Source organism: Apodemus sylvaticus, chromosome 9, assembly GCF_947179515.1.
Source record: "Apodemus sylvaticus chromosome 9, mApoSyl1.1, whole genome shotgun sequence".
Lineage (NCBI taxonomy): Eukaryota > Metazoa > Chordata > Mammalia > Rodentia > Muridae > Apodemus > Apodemus sylvaticus.
Genome location: NC_067480.1, coordinates 66,183,993 through 66,199,811, shown reverse-complemented (window position 1 = coordinate 66,199,811; position 15,819 = coordinate 66,183,993). Strand labels below are relative to the sequence as shown.

The 15,819-nt window shown below is 40.8% G+C and overlaps 1 protein-coding gene across 2 annotated transcripts in view; it reads right to left on the bottom strand.

Moving 5' to 3' along the window:
- Window positions 1-15,819, bottom strand: part of Hibch (3-hydroxyisobutyryl-CoA hydrolase) — a 68,837-nt gene that overhangs the window by 32,602 nt on the left and 20,416 nt on the right. The gene's annotated exons all lie outside the window — the stretch shown is intronic.

The window sequence follows — 15,819 nt, the reverse complement described above, 5'->3', positions numbered from 1 at the left end:
ATGCCTGTCTATTCTATTTCCCTTTCCTAATGAGATCTATTTCTTCTTGCCCAGTCCCTTTCTCTATACCTACACTCTCTAGATGCTAGTGTGGTTATCAATGACTTCACAACTAATATCCACACATAAATAAATACATATCTATCACATAAATAAATACATATCTATCTGCATCTCAGATACCTCCCTCAGGATTCCTCCCCTAACTCTATCAATTTGCCTGCAAATTTTGTGATGACATTTTTTGATGACTGAATAAGACTCTATTGTATAAATGTACCACATTTTCTTTATCCATTCTCCTGTTGAGAGACATCCAGGTTGCTTCCAATTTCTAGCTGTTATGACGAGAGCAGCAGTGAACGAAGTTGAGCAAGTGCCTCTGGGGTATGATGGAGCATCCTTTGAGTATACGCCCAGGGATGGCATCCTTTGAGTATACGCCCAGGGATGGCATCCTTTGAGTATACGCCCAGGGATGGCATCCTTTGAGTATACACCCAGGGATGGCATACACAGAACTTGAGGTAGACCACTTCTCATTTTCCTGAGGAATCACTCTGATTTCATAATGTCCATATAAGTTTGCATTCTCGCCAGCAATGAAGTGTTCCCCTGGCTCCATCTCTTTACCAGTATGAGCTACCACTTGGGTTTTGATCTTAGTCATTCTGATGGGATCTCAAAGTAATTTTGATTTGCATTACCCTGAACTGAACATGTAAGGGTTTCTTAGCCATTTGAGTTTCCTCTGTTGAGAATTCTATTTAGAACTGTACCCCATTTTTAAATGGGCAATCTGTTTTACTGGTATCTATCTAGTTTCCTGAGTTCTTTGCATATTTTGTATATTAGTATTCTACCAGACATGTAGCTGGTAAAAATATCTTTTCCCATTCTGCAGGCTGCCTCTTTGTCCAAAATGACAGTGTCCTTTGCCATGTAAAAGCTTCTCAGTGTCATGAGGTTGCACTTATTGTTGAATAAGAGATGCTCTAAGAGGTGTTGGATTTTGCAAATGATGCATCTAATGAGATGATCATGTAGTTTTTGTCTTTCAGTGTGTTTGTATGGTAGATGTCTTGGTCCAGCATTTCTCAAACTATGATCTCAACCCATCTTTGGGGGTCAAACAACCCTTTCATAGAGGTCACATATCAGATATCCTGCATATCAGATACTTACACTATGATTGATAACAGTAGCAAAACTACAGTTACAAAGTTGCAATAAAAATAATTTTCTGGTTTGGGAAACTATAACATGAAGAAATGCACTAACAGTTCAAGCATTAGGAAGATTTAGATCCACTGTCTTAACCTAAGCTGTCAAGATACACTGCAAACTCTTTTAAAGGAAAACATTTAATTGGGGCTTGCTTATAGATTCAGATGCTTAGTTCATTCTCAGCACAGTGGGAAGCATAGCAACATACAGGCAGACGTGTGCTGGTGAGGAGCTGAGAGCGCCACATCTGGATCCACAGGCAGCAGGAAGAAAGAAAGCCACTGGGCCCGGCTTGAGCCACTGAAACCTCAAAGCCCATCCTCAGTGACACCTCTTCCTACAAAACCCTACACACTCCAACAAGATCATAGCTCCCAATCGTTGCCAAATAATGTCACTTCCTAATGTCTAAGCATTGAAATATCTGAGACTATGGGAGCAGTTCCCAGTCAAACCACCAAAGTAAATTACTTTTATCAACTTACATATGTTAAACCACCCCTGCATCTCTGGAATAATCTCTACTTTATTCAGGGTAGATGAGTTTTTTTGATGGGTTCTTGAATCTTATGCAAGTATTTTTATATCTATGATCATAAGATTAATTAGTCTATAATTCTTTTTCTTTGTTGGGCCTTTATATCATCTGAATGTCAGAGTAACCAAAAGTTTGTGAAACAAATTGGGCAATGTCCCTTCTGTTTCTATTTTGTGAAATAATTTGAGTATTAGCATTGACTTTTCTTTGAACATCTGGTAAAATTCTGCACTAAAACTATCTAACCCTGTACTTTTTTTGTTTGGGAGACTTTTAACTACTGTTTCTACTTCACTAGGGGTTATAGGTCAATTTAAATTTATCTGATCTTGGCTTAAGTTTGGTAAGTGGTATGTATCCATTTTGTTTAGATTTTCCAATTTGCTGGATTCCCTTAGTATCTGTTGTTATGTCCTTTTCATCTTAAATTTTATTGTTTCTTTTAAAAAGATTTATTTTATTTATATGAGTACACTGTAGCTGTCTTTCAGACACACCAGAAGAGGGCATCAGATATCATTACAGATGGTTATGAGCCACCATGTGGTTGCTGGGAATTGAACTTAGGACCTTTGGAAGAGCAGTCAGTGCTTTTAACCGCTCAGCCATCTCTCTAGCCCTTAAATTTTGTTAATTTGGATATTATCTCCCCACCTTTAGTTAATTTGGATAAAGGTTTGTCCTTACTAATGTCCTCAAAGAACTAAGTCTTTCATTTCATTGATTCTTTGTATTGTTTTTGTTTGTTTGTTTGTTTCTATATTATTGACTTTAGCCCTGAGTTTGATTATTTTAGTGTTTACACCTTTTTGAATGTGATTGCTTATTTTTGTTCTAGTGCTTTCAGGTATGCTGTTAAGTTGCTACTAGACAATATCCAATCTTTTTTTTTTTTTTAATGTAGACACTAGTGATAAGTGTTGTGAACATAAAAAGATAAAGAGATGTTGGAAAGATATGGGGGGAGGAGGTGCCTCAGTGTGCCCATCTTAGGGGTTCACCAGAACCCTAAATAATCTCTTTTCTTTCAACCCTACTCCCCTCCAATCTGTTCTTTTCACAAGAGAGCTCTTTCTAAAATGCAAAGATGCTCTAGTCAAGCCCCTGCTGAGTACTTAAATGGCTTTCCAGACTGACAGCAGGATAAATTATTCAGCTTGTCTTTCTGCAAGAGGAAGCTATGACTTCAGAACCTAACCCCTACCTGCTTCCCATGCCAAATGGACACACTGCAGTTTCCTGCAGCATCCTCCCTCTCTTGCCCTGCGCACATATTATTTTCTTAGAAATCCAAGAGTTTCCCTGCTCCTGCTATTATACCAGTTACACATATATAAATATGAACATATATGTATGTATATTTCCACATATATACAAAGAAGAAGTTACCCTGTACAAAGGAAAAAACCTCATGTCTCAAAGATTAAAATGTACAAAACTATTGACAAATGGGACCTCATAAAATTACTGAGTTTCCGTAAGGCAAAGGACATTGTCAAAAGGACAAAATAGAAACCAACAAATTGGGAAAAGATCTTCACCAACCCTACATCCGACAGAGGGCTTATATCCAAGATATACAAAGAACTTAAGAAGTTAGACTCCAGAGAGCCAAATAACCGCATTAAAAAATGAGATACAGAGCTAAACAAAGAATTTTCACCTGAGGAATATCGAATGGCTGAGAAACACCTAAAGAAATGTTCAACATCCTTAGTCATCAGGGAAATGCAAATCAAAACAACCCTGCGATTTCACCTCACACCAGTCAGAATGGCTAAGAACAAAAACTCAGGAGAAAACAGGTACTGACAAGGATGTGGAAAAGAGGAACATTCCTCCACTGCTGGTGGGGTTGCAAGCTGGTACAACCACTCTAGAAATCAGTCTGCTGCTTCCTCAGAAAACTAGGCATGATACTGCCAGAGGACCCCACTATACCACTCCTGGGCATATACCCAGAGGATTCCCCAGCATGTAATAAGGATACATGCTCCACTATGTTCATCACAGCCCTATTTATAATAGCCAGAAGTTGGAAAGAACTAAGATGTCCCTCCCTCAATGGAGGAATGGATACAGAAAATGTGGTATATATACACAATGGAGTACTATTGAGCCATTAAAAACAATGAATTCATGAAATTCTTAGACAAATGGATGGAACTAGAGAATATCATCCTAAGGTAACCCAATCACAAAAGAACACTCTTGGTATGCACTCACTGATAAGTGGATATTAGCCTAGAAGCTTGGAATACCCAAGACACAATTCACATATCAAATGATGCCCAAGAAGGAAGGAAGGAGAGGCCCCTGGTCCTGGAAAGGCTCATTGCAGCAGTGTAGGGGAATACCAGGATAGGGAAATGGGAAGAGGTGGATTGGAGAACAGGGGGAGGGAAGAGGGCTTAGGGACTTTCAGGGAGCGGGGGTCCAGGAAAGGGTAAATAAAGAATATATAGAGGGGAAGAGAAAATGCACAAACTCCTAAAGCTCTGGAGCTGAGAACTACAGAGATAAGAATTAAGTAAAAGAAAGAAAGAAAGAAAGAAAGAAAGAAAGAAAGAAAGAAAGAAAGAAAGAAAGAAAGAAAGAAAGAAAGAAAGAAAGAAAGAAAGAGAAAGAAAGGAAGAAAGAGAAATGTATAAAACTGAAGAGCCACATTTGGTCCTTCCTGCTGTGTCATCCATCACATGGCAGAGGCCATCAAAGTGAGCCAGTACACACAAGACTAAAATTACAGCCTTAAGAGGGGCTTGATTCTGTTCCTAAAGTCTTAAAATGATTGGAAAAAGAAAAAGATCACTGGAAACTTAAAATTCAGAGAGTGGGAAGAACTGTAGCAAAGGCAGGATCCAAAAGCTTCTAAAAAAAAAAGTTCAATGTAGTTAATACAATTATTTCATTTTTCAAGTTCCATTAAGCCTCCAGTTCCCACTAACTGATGTTAAGAAACTTTGGATCTTTATTATAATAAGAAAGGGGCTCTTAACATGTCATCTTCTCAATTGTCAGTAACAATTAACAGTAGCTAAACCAGAGCACCTTTTACAACTGAAAAAGGCTGCTATTACAGCTGTCTCAGTAAGGGTTTTATTGCTGTGAGCAGACACCTTGACTAAGGCAAGTCTTAGAAAGAACAACATTTAATTGGTGCTGGCTTACAGGGTCAGAGGTTCAGTCCATTATCATCAAGGTGGGAGTATAGCAGCATCTAGGCAGGCATGGTGCAGGCAGAACTGAGAGTTCATCTTCATCTGAAGGCTGCTAGTGGAAGACTGGCTTCCAGAAACCTAGGAGGAAGCCCACACCCACAGTGACACACCTACTCCATCAGAGCGACATCAGAGCACCCAGGGTGCCACTTCCTGGGCTGAGCACATACAAACCATCACAACAGCTGACAGACCTTTGTAAGGCATTAATGTGACTTTAGGACTGTTCGTTTTCTTCATACATCAGGATGAAGTCTCACTTGACATCAGTTGCAACCAACTCATTTACACTTGACTGAGCAGAGTCATAATTCCCTGTGGATGGTCTGTACCCTAAGGCCACTTAAGCATGCCATTACCTGCCTTTCACACACACACAAGTGAAGGGGGCGGTTCTAATGCTATCTTCTTGTTCCCCAATTGGTTCTTGATTTGTTAGTAAAGAAAGCTGGGCAGCCAAGGATGTTTGGCAGGGGCTAGGTGGGACTAGCCACTAAATTTAAGGCAGGTGGAGAGACAGAGATAATAAATTGGTAAGGGCACACTTTTCCAGGCAGGAGTTACCTGTACCCAGCAATTATAACAAAAAGGTACACTATAAAGGAACAAACTGTGTGTGTCTTTTCTCTTTGGGTTCAGGGAAGCTGGGAGAGTGGTAGTGCAGTCACTTCCGGAGCTGAAAGAAGGTGGAGCAAAAGGTATGCTGGGTGGGGGCTGGCAGCGCAGCTGATTGAGGGCCAAAGGCAGTAGTTTGCCACAAACTCAGTAACAGAGCCTTCCTGAGACAGACTTAAAAACTTGTAATTTTCCATTTTGATCATATAGTAACCCTTCTAAGTTGGAGGTCTAACAAAAACCACCACCACCACCACCACAATGAAAAGCCAGACAAGAGAAAAATGTGTACATATGGAAGCTACCCCAGGAAAAGTCAGAAATCTCCAAGATGTGGCTCATGTAGCCTTTTGGACTAAAAGATGTGGTGGTGGCAAGCCATGGGAGCTGACCAGAACATGGCAACAATAGTTTGCTTCACAGGTTAAATATCGGAGCCTTCCCCTTCGTTAGAATTTCTGGTGACTGACTCATCCTTAGCTTCCTGGCATACAACAGGCATCTTGCTTTTCTTAGAAGAAACTGTTCAGGTTTCTGCTGTTTCTAACAACAATCTGCATGGTAGAGAGGCCCTCATGGGCAAGCACATCTGGTCTCCTACAACCACAAAGTCTTCTGGTAAACCTGTCTTAAAGACACCTCGAGAAATATAAAAGCAATGCCATACTGCACAAGTAATTTAAGCTGGCTTGCAGGAAACAATTTTCCTACTGTAACATGCAGGGATGGCAAAGTCCAGCTCAGCTGACAGGAGTAGGAGTGGCACCACATGTACAGACGGGTCTCAGACTTATGGGTCCCCTTTTGCATACTTATGTGAGTTTTAACTCTTAAGCAACTCACTTCCCTGTTATATACTACTTGGGAAAAATGAGATATCAGAAGCTGAAAGGGCAAATCAGATTTTAAATGTTGTTTCTCAGTGCAAGTATGAACTTTTATTTCAGGAATCTATTCATAAATGTTTCTTCTCATGAATACCAGAAAAACAGTAATTTTATATGATGTGGTCAACTGTATGAAGAACCTCAGTAATACTGATTTTTATTTTATTGCATACTAAAATATGAAATTACAGAAGTTCAGAAATCTGAAACATAATGGAATTTAGCCATTTCCTCTTCAAAAGGCTGTTACTCTTCATGGTAGGTAACATCAGAGTGAAACCGTCATTTTCCATACTGGGAAAAAATACTTCCTACAGCAGTGTGTGTGTGTGTGTGTGTGTGTGTGTGTGTCTGTCTGTCTGTCTGTGTAGGGGGAGGAGAGATCATGCTCATGGCACCACCCTGTGGATTGCTCAAATTTGTAACAAATGGAAGTTATTAGAGGCATTCTGGATTCTAAGGATTTTCTTCTAAATATTTCCTGTGGGATATTGCAGCAAAGCAAAACTTTGAAAGTTGTCAGAAAGAATTTGGTAAAGAAATTCTTAGAAGTATTCACCGAACTGACAGAAATAAAGAGAACTACAAAAAGTTCTATAAGCAGTTCTCAAAAAAACATATAAAGCTTAGAATTCATAAAGACTCTGACAGTCAGAAGCAGCTTTCAGAGCTGTTGTGACACGACACATCTCCTTGGGGGTGTGATGGTTTCTCTCAGAACGAAGGAAAACTGGAAGCACTGCTGTTCTATCAGAGCTGAGGCCAGGGAGCAGATCACTAACTCAGCCGCTATGGCGAGTCTCTGAAAGCACAGCTGAGGAGTGATCTGTAGGCCTGAGAGCATTGTTGAGTATTGTGTGCAACAGCTGAAGGGTTGTGAGGGCAAGTCTTAGTGACAGTTACAAAAGAGATTGGAACTTACAGTGATGAGGAGGAGAAAATGGAACAGGAAGAGAGAAGGAAAAGGTTTGAAAACCTCAACCAAATTATGAAAGACTCCTTGGAAAAAATGGTCGAAAAAGTGAAGTGTCAAACTGATTGGTGACATCCCCATGTTGTATCATCACAGTGCATGAGTGGACTGCAAACATGGAAAGAATCAAGAAAGCTGGGGCCCTCAGAGGCAACTCAAGGACGGGCTCTGTGGCAGCAAAGAAACACCTGGAGATAAGCCCTGACCACTCCATTACTGAAACCCTAAGGCACGCGCGAGGCAGAGGCTGTCAAGCATGGCATCTGCCAAGGGTCCGGTTATCTTGCAGCACTCCTGCCTTCTGGCTTCAGCCTGGAAGATCCCCAGATAGCTGCTAACAGGATCTACAGGATGATCAAGCTTGCTCTAGGTTTTGATGAAGATGATCCCATTGTAGATGATACAGTGCTGTTGTAAAGGAAGAAATCCCAGCCCTGGAAGGAGATGCTGACAAGTCATGAATGGAAACAGACCGAGCTTCACCACAAGACTCACATGTTCAAAGATTTTTTTGTTGATTTTTGTGCCATGAAAACTAAGAGAAAGATAAATTCCTTTCTACATGTGATACTGTGGTACGGCAGGGTTATTTCAACAGGTTGGAATACCATGTGCTAAAATGTAACATAACTTATTGTTAACTTTGCAATCTGAAGTGCTGAGATGTCAGGCTGATTCCTTAGTCATAGAATTCTTCTAAGATATATCTTCGTGTTTTAAAGGAATTTTTTATAAAAAATGTTAGGATGGCTTCAGTTTAATCTTATAGAATCTACTTTTTAAAACTCTCGTCCCCTGCAGACAATCCTGCATATACAAGTATAAGAAGTAAGAACAAAAGCTGACACAACATGACAGGAACTCCCCACATGACGTGTGTTCCAAAAACTAAGCAAGCCTAGGTCTTCAGTCTTGAAAAACAGCAAGTCAGCCAGGCGTGGTGGCACACACCTTTAAAACCAGCACTCTGGATTTCTGAGTTCGAGGCCAGCCTGGTCTACAGAGTTCAAGGATAACCAGGGCTATACAGCTATAAAGAGACACCCTGTCTCAAAAAAACCAAATCCAAAAAAAACCAAAAAAAAAAAAAAAAGAAAGAAAGAAAGAAAGAAAGAAAGAAAGAAAGAAAGAGAGAGAGAAAGAAAGAAAAAGAAAAGAAAACCAGCAAGTCTTGTGAAACTGAGATTAAATTAAAAACAAAACAAAACAACAACAACAAAAAAACAAAAAACCACCACCACCAAAAAATCCTAATGACCAAAATCAAAACAAAGAATCATTAACCATACACTCTTCTTAAGTCTTAACTGCCTCAAATCATTCTCAGTTTTCAACTGGATTGGTAAAATTAAATAGGCCACTGGCAAGGTGTCTGTTTGCTGCTGGAGACTCAGCCACAGGGCTGCATACCCAGGTGGCTCAGGGAGATAGCTAGCCCTTCAGGAGTTCAGACAAGCCTGAGAGTGCAGGTAAGACCACCCCTGCCACTCAGAGGAACAGGCCTGAAACCCTCAGGACACAAGAGCTCAGGGGCAGCCAGGGACAGGAGTCTTCTGATTTCCATCTGTGCCCAGAGATGATCCTGGGCCACAGAGATACATGCACAAATATCACCATAAGGGAGCTGTTCTCCCAGCGGTGCCTACACACCTGCATACACACAGAGAACTGGTCTTCCAGGACTACTGCTACACAGGGTTGAAGGATGAACAAGCCACAGTCAGAGACAGCAAGACCAGCTAACACCAGAGATAACCAGATGGCGAAAGGCAAATGTAAGAACATAAACCACAGCAACATGGTAGCATCCGAAACCAGTTCTCCCACAACATCAAGTTTTGGATACCCCAACACACTGGAAAAGCAAGATTTGGATTTAAAATCACATCTCATGATGCTGATAGTGGGCTTCAAGAAGGACATAAATAACTCCCTTAAAAGAAATACAGGAGAACACACGTAAAACAGGTAGAAGCCCATAAAGAGGAAACACAAAAATACTATAAATAATTACAGGAAAACACAAACAAACAAGTGAAAGAACTGAACAAAACCATCCAGGAACTAAACATAGAACTAGAAACAATAAAGAAATCACAAAGGGAGACAACCTTGGACACAGAAAACCTAGGAAAGAAATCAGAGATCATAGATGCAAGCATCAACAACAGAATACAAGAGATAGAAGAGAGAATCTCGGTGCAGAAGATACCATAGAAAATATTGACTCAGCCAGGCAGTGGTGGCACATGCCTTTAATCCCAGCACTTGGGAGGCAGAGGCAGGCGAATTTCTGAGTTGGAGGCCAGCCTGGTCTATAGAGTGAGATCCAGGACAGCCTGGACTGCACAGAGAAACCCTGTCTCAAAAAAACAAACAAACACACAAACAAAAAACCAAAAAAGAAAACAAAAACAAACAAACAAACAAAAATATTGACTCAACAGTCAAAGAAAATGCAAAATGCAACAACACTTCTAACAAAAAAAAAAAGTCCAGGAAATCCAGGACACAATGACAATCCTACACCTAAGGATTATAGGTGTAGAAGAGAATGAAGATTTCCAGCTTAAAGGGCCAGTAAATATCTTTAACAAAATTATAGAAGAAAACTTCCCTAACCTAAAGAAAGAGATGCCCATGAATATACAAGAAGCCTACAGAACTCCAAATAGATTGGACCAGAAAAGAAATTCCTCCTGTCACGTAACAATCAAAATAGCAAATGCATTAAACAAAGAAAGAATATTAAAAGCAGTAAAGGAAAAAGGTCAAGTAACATATAAAACATTTGAAAGGCAAACCTATCAAAATTACACCAGACTAATCACCAGAGACTATGAAAGCTAGAAGATCCTGGGCAGATCTCCTACAGACCCTAAGAGAACACAAATGCCAGTCCAGACTACTATATGCAGCAAAACTCTCGATTACAATAGATGGAGATCATTTCTATGACAAAAACAAATATACACAATATCTTTCCACAAATCCAGCTCTACAAAGGATAATAGATGGAAAACTCTAACACAAGGAGAGAAACTATACCCTAAAAAAAAAAAGCAAGAAAGTAAACTTTCAGCAAACCCAAAAGATAACCACACAAACATAAAAATAACATCAAAAATAACAGGAAGCAACAATAACTATTCCTTAATATCTCTTAACATCAATTGACTCAATTCCCAAATAAAAAGACATGGACTAAAAGGCTGGATATATAAGCAGGACCCAGCATTTTGCTGCATTCAGGAAATGTACCTCAGTGTCAAAGACAAACACTATCTCAGAGTAAAGGACTGGAAAACAATTTTCCAAGCAAATGGTCCCAGGAAACAAGCTGGAGTAGCCATTCAAATTATCAGATAAAATCGAATTATCAGATAAAATCAACTTTCAACCAAGTCATAAAAAAAGGCATGGAAGAACACTTCAAGTCTCTGAAGAAAAAAAATCAAAGAAGACCTCAGTAGATAGAAAGATCTCCCATACTCATGGGAGATCTCATACAGAATTAATATAGTAAAAATGGCCATCTTTCCAAAAGCAATTTACAGATTCAATGTACTCCCCATCAAAATTCTAACTCAATTCTTCATAAAGTTAGAAAGAACAATTATCAAATTCATCTGGAATAACATAAAACCCAGGACAGCTAAAACTATTCTCAACAATAAAAGAACTTCTGCAGGAAATCAGCATCCCAGACGTCAAGCTGTATTACAGAGCAATAGTGATTAAAAAAAAAAAAAACCAACCAACCAAACAAACAAAAAAAAAACCCTGCATGGTATTGGTACAGTGAGAGGTAGGTAGATTAATGGAATAGAATTGAAGACCCAGAAATGAACCCACACACCTCTGGTCACTTAATCTTTGACAAAAAAGCTAAAACCATCCAGTCAAAAAAAGATAGCCTTTTCAACAAATGGTGCTGGTTCAACTGGTGGCTAACATGCAGAAGAATACAAATCGATCCATTCTCATTTCCTCGTACAAAGCTCAAGTCCAAGTGGATCAAGGACCTCCACATAAAACCAGACACACTGAAAGTAACATAAAATAAAGTGGAGAAGAGCTTCGAGTGCATGGACAAAGGGGGAAAATTCCTGAATAGAACACCAATAGCTTATGATATAAGATCAAGAATTGATAAATGGGACCTCATAAAATTACAAAGTTCTGTAAAGCAAAAGACACTGTCAATAGGACAAAATGGCAACCAACAAATTGGGAAAAGATCTTTACCAACAGTACATCTGACAGAAGGTTAATATCCAATATATACAAAGAACTCAAGAAGTTAAACTCCAGAGAACCAAATAGCCGTATTAAAAAATGAGATACAGAGCTAAACAAAGAATTCTCAACTGAGGAATACTGAATGGCTAAGAAGCACCTAAAGAAATGTTCAACATCCTTAATCTTCAGGGAAATGCAAATCAAAACAACCCTGAGATTCCACCTCACACCAGTCAGAATGGCTAAGATAAAAAAAACTCAGGCAATAGCAGGTGCTGGAAGGATGTGGAGAAAGAGGAACACTCCTCCACTGGTGGTGGGATTGCAAGCTGGTACAACCACTCCGGAAATCAGTTTGGCAGTTCCTCAGCAAACTGGACACTGTACTACTGGAGTACCCAGCTATATCACTCCTGGGCATATACCCAGAAGATTCTCAAACATGTTATAAAGACACATGTTCCACTATGTTCATAGCAGCCTTATTTATAATAGCCAGTAGCTGGAAAAAAACCCAGATGTCCCTCAACAGAGGAATGGATTGAGAAAATGTGGTACATTTACACAATGGAGTACTACTCAGCTATTAAAAATGATGACTAAATGAAATTCTTAGGCAAATGGATAGAACTAGGAAATATCACCCCAAGTGAGGTAACCCAATCACAAAATAATACATATGGTATGCACTCACTGATAAGTGGATATTAACCCAGAAGCTTGGTATACCCAAGATACAATTCACAGACCAAAGACACTCAAGTAGAGGATGGCCTTGTTGTTCATCAAAGGGAGGAGAGGGCCTTGGTCCTGAGAACCTGAATGCCCCAGTGTAGGGGAATACCAGGGCAGGGAAGAGGGAATAGGTGGGTTGGTGAATAGGGGGAGGAGGGATTGGATAGGGTATTTTTGGAGGGGAAATCAGAAAAGGGGATAACATTTAAAATGTAAATTAAGAAAATATCTAATTTTTTTTTTTAAAAAAAAGGCCACTGGCCTAGGCTGTGTTCTGAGATCTCATATAACTAACAAAACACAATGGTAGCACTGAACCTCAATCTAACTTAGGAAAATACTTCTGTGACTAACAGGTGAGCTGTAGCCACCACGTGTGTTCAGCTGAGAAGACCAACCTGGAGTGATGCAGTTTCTTTGCTCCTTGTTCAGCCTAGCAATGCTGGCTGCTGAAGCTGCCTTCAGATCTCTCAGCCTCTTCTGCCACTCACAGACTGGCAGCTTAAGAGGGAATCTGATACCCTCTTCTGGTCTCCATAAGCACAAGGCATGCATGTGATTCACAGTATTCATGCAGACAAACACACCGATACATGTAAGATTTTTAGCCAGTGCTGGCTCATATATGGAACCCCAACAACATTCAGGAGGCTGAAACAAGAGATTGAAAGTTTACAGTGTATGCATGTTTGTGTGCACAGCAGTGGACTGATGCACACCATGGCCTACATGTCGAGGTCAAAGGTCAAGCGTAGGCATTGGTCCTCACCTTTTACCTAGTTTGAGGCAGTCTCTTTGCTGACTGCCACTGCAGATTCCAGGTTACCTGGCCTTCCTTGGAACTTCTATGGCTTCTCATCCCACCCAGAGCACTTGGACTACAGATGTAAACTACCCTGTTGAGTTTCCGTGGGTTGTGAACTCGGGTACACATGCCTGTGCAGCAGGCACCTTTACCCAGCGAGTCACCTCCTGATCCCCACACTCAATTGGTATTGCTCTCAGAATGGAAGTCAGCTCTACTGCATTATTATTGAGTCACTAGTCATCCTTCCTTAAAGGTCTCTGCCCTTCCCACCCTTTCATCTGAGCCTGCTGCCTGTCTGCCTGCCTGTCTGCGTGCCTGTCTGCCTGCCTGTCTGCCTGCCTGTGCTGCCTGCCTGTCTGCCTGCCTGTCTGCCTGCCTGTCTGCCTGCCTGTCTGCCTGTCTACGGATGGGTTTCCTTCCGGGAGGCCCCATTGTCCTGTATGCTTTGAGCATGTCTGCTGCTTTTGTTCTCTGGTTTCTCCCAGTTCTCTTTACATTACGGGGCAGTTCTTGACACCTCCGATAACTGTTACAGGTGTTTTTCTCCCCTTCCTTTCTTTTTTTTATAACATGACCATACCACACAGCCCAGTCCAGTCTGTCTTTCTGTCTTTCTTTTTCATAATCCCCCTACCTCAGTCACCTGGTTGCTGGAGTTACAAGCCTGTGCCACCAGCACTAATAAGGCTTTTAAGTTCCCAGGTTAATTCTGTCTTGACAAGTACAACCAAACATGCTTTGATATTAATATAATGTCTTCTAAAAAATTTGTTTAGATTTGTGTGTGTGTGTGTGTGTGTGTTGCCTACATGTATGTATGTATACTACATGTGTGCCTGATGCCTATGGAAGTCAGAAGGGGTCAAATCCACTGGGACTGGAGTTATAGATGCCTATGTGCTGCCATGTGGGGTTGTCAATGCAAACAGTCATAAAAAGTAGTTGCTGAGAGATACCTCAGTGGGTAAAGACCCTGACTACGGAAGTCTAAGGACCTGAGCTCAGGGCCAGGGTCCACATGGTAGAAGGAGAGAACCACACACGACCCATATGCTGTCGTCTGGCCTCCCCTGCTCACCATGGTACCCTCACCCCTCTCCCAAAACATAAATAGGTGTTTTAATAGGTAGCCTTGTCGTACCCACAATACCTTTCCACGGTCAGTTCAATCCACTGTGTTTTCCACTCAGCCCCTTCTTTGCCCTGCAGCTCCATTCTGACCCCTCTTTCGGCAGACTCGAATTGTTATAGTCAGCAGCAGTCACTTGTTCTGTGATTATTTCATGTTTTGTCCAGTTTCACAGCAAGTTATTCAAAGCATATCTTAGTTATTATTATAAAGCATAAACACCAAATTGTACATATGTCAACTGATAGGAACTCCCCACCCCCCTTTTTAAGGAACCACCAAACTGGGTCTGGTGAAGTTAAAAGGAAGTGAACTGAGAGACCTAGACACCTAAGGTGCAGAGCAAGACTCTGTCTCACAAAAGAAAATAACATTCCAGCACTTCCATGAAAGTGAGGGGAAAGTTTCACAGGTAAACAAAACAGTGCAAGCAGAATTGGGGAGAAGGCTCAGTGGGCAAAGTCTTCACATGCAGGCATGGCGACAATATGTAAGAATCCCCAAAACTCACAGAAAGCAACCTAAGTGGAAACAGGAGCAAAACCAGGAGAATCTCTGAAATTTGGAGGCCCAGTGGCCTGACATGCACAACAGAAAGACAACAAGAAGTTTGGCTCAAAGAAGGCAGAGGTGAAGGCTGACAAACAAGGCTGACCTCTGACCTCTGCCCATGCACCATGGTACACGCATGCCCATATACTCTCTTATAGTTCCCCCCCCATACACCACATACACACACACACACACACACACACACACACACACACACACACACACACAAATACGTTTCTGTTGCTTAAGAAAGTTTGCTAACTACAAAGATTAAAATAGATGATAGCATTGTTAAGAATACAAAAAAAAAAATATTCTTTTCGGTTAAAGAGTCTAAAGTGCAGTCCAGGCTGGCCTCGAACTCGTGATCCTCCTGCCTCTGCCTCCTTCAGCAAATCCTACCGGCGTGCACCACCACAACTGGCCAAATGGAGTACTATTCAGCCATTAGAAACAATGAATTCACGAAATTCTTAGGCAAATGGATGGGGCTGGAGAACATCATACTAAGTGAGGTAACCCAGTCTCAAAAAATCAATCATGGTATTCACTCACTAATAAGTGGATATTAACCTAGAAAAGTGGAATACCCAAAACATAATCCACACATCAAATGAGGTACAAGAAGAACAGAGGAGTGGCCCCTTGTTCTGGAAAGACTCAGTGTAGCAGTATAGGGCAAAACCAGAACAGGGAAGTGGGAAGGGGTGTGTGGGAGAACAGGGGGAGGGAAGGGGGCTTATGGGACTTTCAGGGGGGGTAGAAAAGGGGAAATCATTTGGGATGTAAATAAAAAATATATCGAATAAAAAAGAAAAAGAAAAAAACTGAATATTTTCATATAACATGTTTCATTAAAAAAAAGAGTCTAAAGTGCTCCAATATATTTTATATC